The following is a 5,336-nucleotide window of genomic DNA, read 5'->3' on the forward strand; positions in this document are numbered from 1 at the left end:
AGGTTCTAACAATAAGTTGCTGGAATTTTGGCCCATTCCTCCAGACAGAACTGGTGTAACTGAGTCAGGCTTGTAGGCTACCTTGCTCACACATAACGTTTTCAGTTCTGCCCACACATTTACTATCAGATTGATGTCAGGGGTTTGTGAAGGCCACTCCAATACCTTGATTTTGTTGTCCTAAAGTCATTTTGCCACAACTTTGGAGGAATGCTTGGGGTCATTGTCCATTTGGAAGACCCATTTGAGAACAAGTTTTAACTTCCTGGCTGATGTATTGAGATGTTGCTTTAATATATCTACATAACTTTCCTTCCTCATGATGCCATCTATTTTGTGAAGTGCACCAGTCCCTCCTTCAGCAAAGCACCCCCATGCTTCACCATTGGGATGGTGTTCTTTGGCTTGCAAGCCTCACCCTTTTTCCTCCAAAAATAACGATGGTCATTATGACCAAACAGTAACATTTTTGTTTCATCAGACCAAAGGACAAGATCTTTTTCCCCATGTGCACTTGCAAACTGTAGTCAGACTTTTTATGGCGGATTTGGAGCATTGGCTTCTTCCTTGCTGAGCAGCCTTTCAGGTTATGTTGATACAGGACTCCTTTACTGTGGATATAGATACTTTTCTACCTGTTTCCTCCAGCATCTTCACAAGGTCCTTTGCTGTTGTTCTGGGATTGATTTGCACTTTTCGCACCAAACTACATTCATTTCTAGGAGACAGAATGTGTCTCCTTCCTGAGCTGTATGATGGCTGCATGGTCCCATGGTGTTTATTCTTGCGTACTATTGTTTGTACAGATGAACATGGTACCTTTAGGTGTTTGGAATTGGCTCCCAAGGATGAACCAGACTTGTGGGGGTCCACAATTTGTTTCTGAGGTCTTGGTTGATTTATTTTGATTTTCCCATGATGTCAAGCAAAGAGGCACTGAGTTTGAAGGTATAGGCCTTTGGTAGGTGTAGGATAATTGTCTAAAAGCTTGACATAATTTTCTGTAATTTTCCAAGCTGCTTAAAGGGACAGTTAACATAGTGTATGTAAACTTCTGAGCTAGTGGAATTGTGATATAGTCAATTAAAAGTTAAACAATCTGTCTGTAAACAGTTAAAATTACTTATGTCAAGCACAAAGTAGATGTCCTAAAGACTTGCCAAAACTATAGTTTTGTAATATGAAATCTGTGGAGTAATTAAAAAAGGAATTTTAATGACTTCAACCCAAGTGTATGTAAACTTCTGTCTTCAACTGTGTGTGCATATATCTATTTTATTAACAGGGGTCCCTCACAAGCAGATTATCATATTTGTGGGTACTAGGCTCAGCAGTTTGAAAAACCCTACTTTAGGCATTGTGTGGTTATGCAAAGGCATAATTACCATACTGGTAAACATAGTTTCCACCAAAATGATAAAATTGCTACCATTGCTAGCAAAAAAGTATCATGTAAATTTATGTTGGTTTTTTTTGGACACGCACCATGGTGCAACCTTATGTAGTCGCACATGGAAATACTTGAATATACTAATCATTCAGTAGCACTGTAACAACTACCATAGTGACTGGTATGTGTGCTGATTACCAGTTAAGGGCAACCATAATTGATAGTCTTAATAGACAACTATAAGTAATGACTTTCAGTAATAAGTCCTGTGTCATTTAAATGTGCATTACATTATAAACCCAGCAGTATATTATGTATGGCAGAAAACGGGCATATGGCTGGGGAATGAAAAGATGAATAATAATAAAAGCTATTCAAAAAAAGGCAGCAATATAAAGGTTTAGGACAATTTGATTTTTAAGCATTTCTGTTAAGATTTCTTGCTTACGGAATCTAGATCAGAAGGGTTTTCACATTTTTTGATTCCAAGGACCCCCAAATATGATGATCCCCTTCCTTAGATACAGTATAAAGGGAGCTATATATTTTCATGCATACCCCCATCAACAACTGTTTGAGAAAAATAGTAAGGATGTTACAAAGACATTGGCAAGAATTGGCTTTCATATTGTCATTGTACTAAAACCAAAACAGATTTTTTTCTAACAAAATTATGCACTGATGTGGTTTTCAATTTCCTATGTTTAAAAACGATGGTTATCAATATAATCAAATAATGAATCTGTTATTTTCAACCAGTCTTTAAAAAGCAGAATGAAAATATGTGATTTACAATTTCAGTAAAATGTGTACTTTATTGCGTTAAACCTTTTAATATCTGTTAACCTGTTGACGTTGACAGCCCAAACAACATAATCTTGTAAAATATATATTTATAATTGCTCTCTAATTTTCCAGGGACCGCCAGCACCCCCTTGCGCCTCCATTCTCAGTGTATCATGAATTTATTTACCACGAGATAGCGGTATAAAACAATTAGCTAAATGATTGTTTGACGTTCTGCATATACAGTAAGTGCTTTTGCAGTGGGCAGATATTTGAAGTTAATTCTTAATACTACACGGTGTTCTTTTTTTTAAAATATATTTTGCCTTTCCTTGTGCCGTGACTTTCTTCCAAATAAGGATATTATCTTTTCAAGAAATGCTATCCTTGGGAACTGTGTAGCCTACATCTAATAATGCGTGTTTCCAAAGGTTCAGAAGTACTACAAAGTTACTGTTTGTATGTTATTCACTGTTACTTGAAATTATGAAAAGAAGCAATAGAGAGTTATTACATACATTCTTGCATTGGAAATGGTGATGGAATGTCGATGAAGTTATTGCCTATAATCATTATTGAAATGCATATTTATTGTTCTATGTGTAATTTCAATATTTATAGATTTGTATATACTTATTTAATGTTCTGTATACTTACTTAATTTAAAGCCATGTATGATATAAATTATTTTCTCAGACTTTGAAAAGCATGCTGCTTTTTTTTTCTCTTTTTTTTTTAGTCCAAGCAGAGGATGGAATGGAGCTTGTTTCAGCGTCAAGAGATCAAAAGACAAAGTAAGTAACCATCAGTCACTCAGATGCTAAAGAATAAAGTTGTTTAGCTGAGTATGTGGTTGGTAAATGGAATATATATCTAGGAACATGTTGAAGGCTTACAGATGAACCCATTAGATGTGTAAACATAAGGCGTCAAAATGGGGAGCGAATGTCTGCGTATTTCAGTCTGTATAATGACATCTGCCTCCATCCCCAAACACCTCTCATTGGGAATATTGGAGCATGAGAGAGATGGCTAACCAGACTTTATATGGCAGATGGTGAGCACAGGGCAAATTCATGTAAGTATATTCATGGCAGTAAATGTGTGAATTTATGTGTGTGTGCATCGTGGATGCTGTCACACACTCATTTAAAGGGGTCATGACATGAGCAATTAAATTTTCCTTGATCTTTTGACATGTTGGTGTTCATTTCCTATAAAAACATACTGTGGGTTTAAGAACTCAAAATATTATTCTTACTTAAAAAAGAGCATTTGTAAAAACCGAGCCGCCAAAATGACTCATTCTCTACTTCCTCCACATTGTGATGTCACACTGTGGAAGATATTTGCATCTGACTACCTCCACTATAAAACATCAACGCCTATTTAACCTTATCACTTCAGTAGCCACACCCAATAGTGGTGAGCAATGAAAAGGCAATGACAGAGCTGGTCAGTCAAGAGAAGAGAGCCAATCATAACAGTGGCCGTTTATTGTCAAGTCTTAAAGGAGAAGCAGCACCAAATCCGAGCATCTCTGACAGAGGCAAATTATCATGTTTTACAAATACTGTATATGACTGTGTATTTGTGAAAAATGTTTTACTCATATTATCAATGAACCTTAAGGAACATATTAAAATAATTTAAAAAAAAGCCATGTCGTGATCACTTTATCTGATCAGTTATATCCTTAGTCATATCATAAGTGCTCAGAATGAAAAGTAAAATATTTTGGCAGGCTATTTACTGTAGATTTAAACATGAAATGTTGTAAATTGTAATTTGTTACATTAGTACATTGATACTGTAGGGGACAGAAAAAAATACAAGTGTGACAATTATAAAACATTGTATAGAAGAACAAGACAAAATAGTGTCACTTCTAGGGATATTCTAGTAGAAAATGTAAAATTGCAAGAATCTCGTAATGATTTATTATTTTCAATGACAAAAACAGAAATGTAACTAAAAGATGAGCATATTTCAACATCCAAAGCTTTGTTTCACTTAAGTGCTTTGTTTTCTGTTTCATATTACACAGCTATAATGTTATTTCAAGAACAAATGAAAGACGGAATATTAGAGTAAACATGCATCTGTGCCTGAGCAGAAATCAATATTGTGCATCGTTTGTGTATTTAATTTTTGTATCTGAAAACATTTTTTGAGGTCCTCCTTCACTCAAACTAAATTAGGTTTAAAATAAACAGCCATTTACCAAACACTAATGGCTAGAAGCTTTCAGTATGGTTGAGTAAGTGAGTGTGAAGTGTGTGTGTGTGTGTGTGTGTTTGAAATGCACAAACACCTTTAATGTTCTAAAGGTCCATGGCCACTCCATTGGCTCCACTTACACATCTTCAAACTAATGGCCTCCCCCACCCTCTCTGTCTTGCTCTCACACTAATTTCTAACACACGCTCAGACACTTTCTCCCTTCAGCACACTTAAGAGCACACTTTCTCCCCCTCTTTCTTTCCCACACATCTGCACATTATTTCTGATAAGTCAAGAGTCCTGTTTGTGGTGTGCCAGGACCTTTACCACGTCTCAAAGCTCCACTGCTTTACTCCATTTCATGTTAAGTCTTTTTCCCTTGAGTTTCTATCTGTGATGGAGTGTGATGGATTAATTTGTGAGTGCGATAGGGGTTTTCATGGTTAATTAAGTTCATTGAAAGTTAATTAAGAAAACAATTGTATGGCAACATATTTATCCTTTGAAGTTTGCGACTACCTAGCCCTCTTTATGTTACAACTTTATGTGAAATTGCAATAAACTTTCTATTCTGAACTAAGCTCAACTATGGATGAAGACATACTCAATTCATTGAACAAGAGAAGTTAACTGTCTGGACCTTGAACATATGGGTCGCACTTTACATACCCTTAGTTAATGGTTAATAAAGGGGTTCGTGAATGCGTCCTAGCCTATACAAATGCTTATAAAGCATTAATATGTGGTTATAACAACATGCTTTCAAGCAATACCTGCCAAATATTTGACCATAGCTGCTTATTAAACACCTGTTCATCACTAGTAACCTATAAAAATGTATCTTAATCCAAGTCCAGACATTACAATCATTATAAACACAAAGCGCACTGTGGCAAAATAATAATAAATACATTATTTATTCAGTACTGTACAAAAG

The 5,336-nt window shown here is 35.6% G+C and overlaps 1 protein-coding gene across 1 annotated transcript in view; it reads right to left on the minus strand.

Annotated features, from left to right (window-relative positions):
* Positions 1–5,336, minus strand: part of cstf2 (cleavage stimulation factor, 3' pre-RNA, subunit 2) — a 174,798-nt gene that overhangs the window by 95,940 nt on the left and 73,522 nt on the right. The window lies entirely within an intron of this gene.

This window comes from Xyrauchen texanus, chromosome 23, assembly GCF_025860055.1.
Source record: "Xyrauchen texanus isolate HMW12.3.18 chromosome 23, RBS_HiC_50CHRs, whole genome shotgun sequence".
In the NCBI taxonomy this organism is placed as follows: domain Eukaryota; kingdom Metazoa; phylum Chordata; class Actinopteri; order Cypriniformes; family Catostomidae; genus Xyrauchen; species Xyrauchen texanus.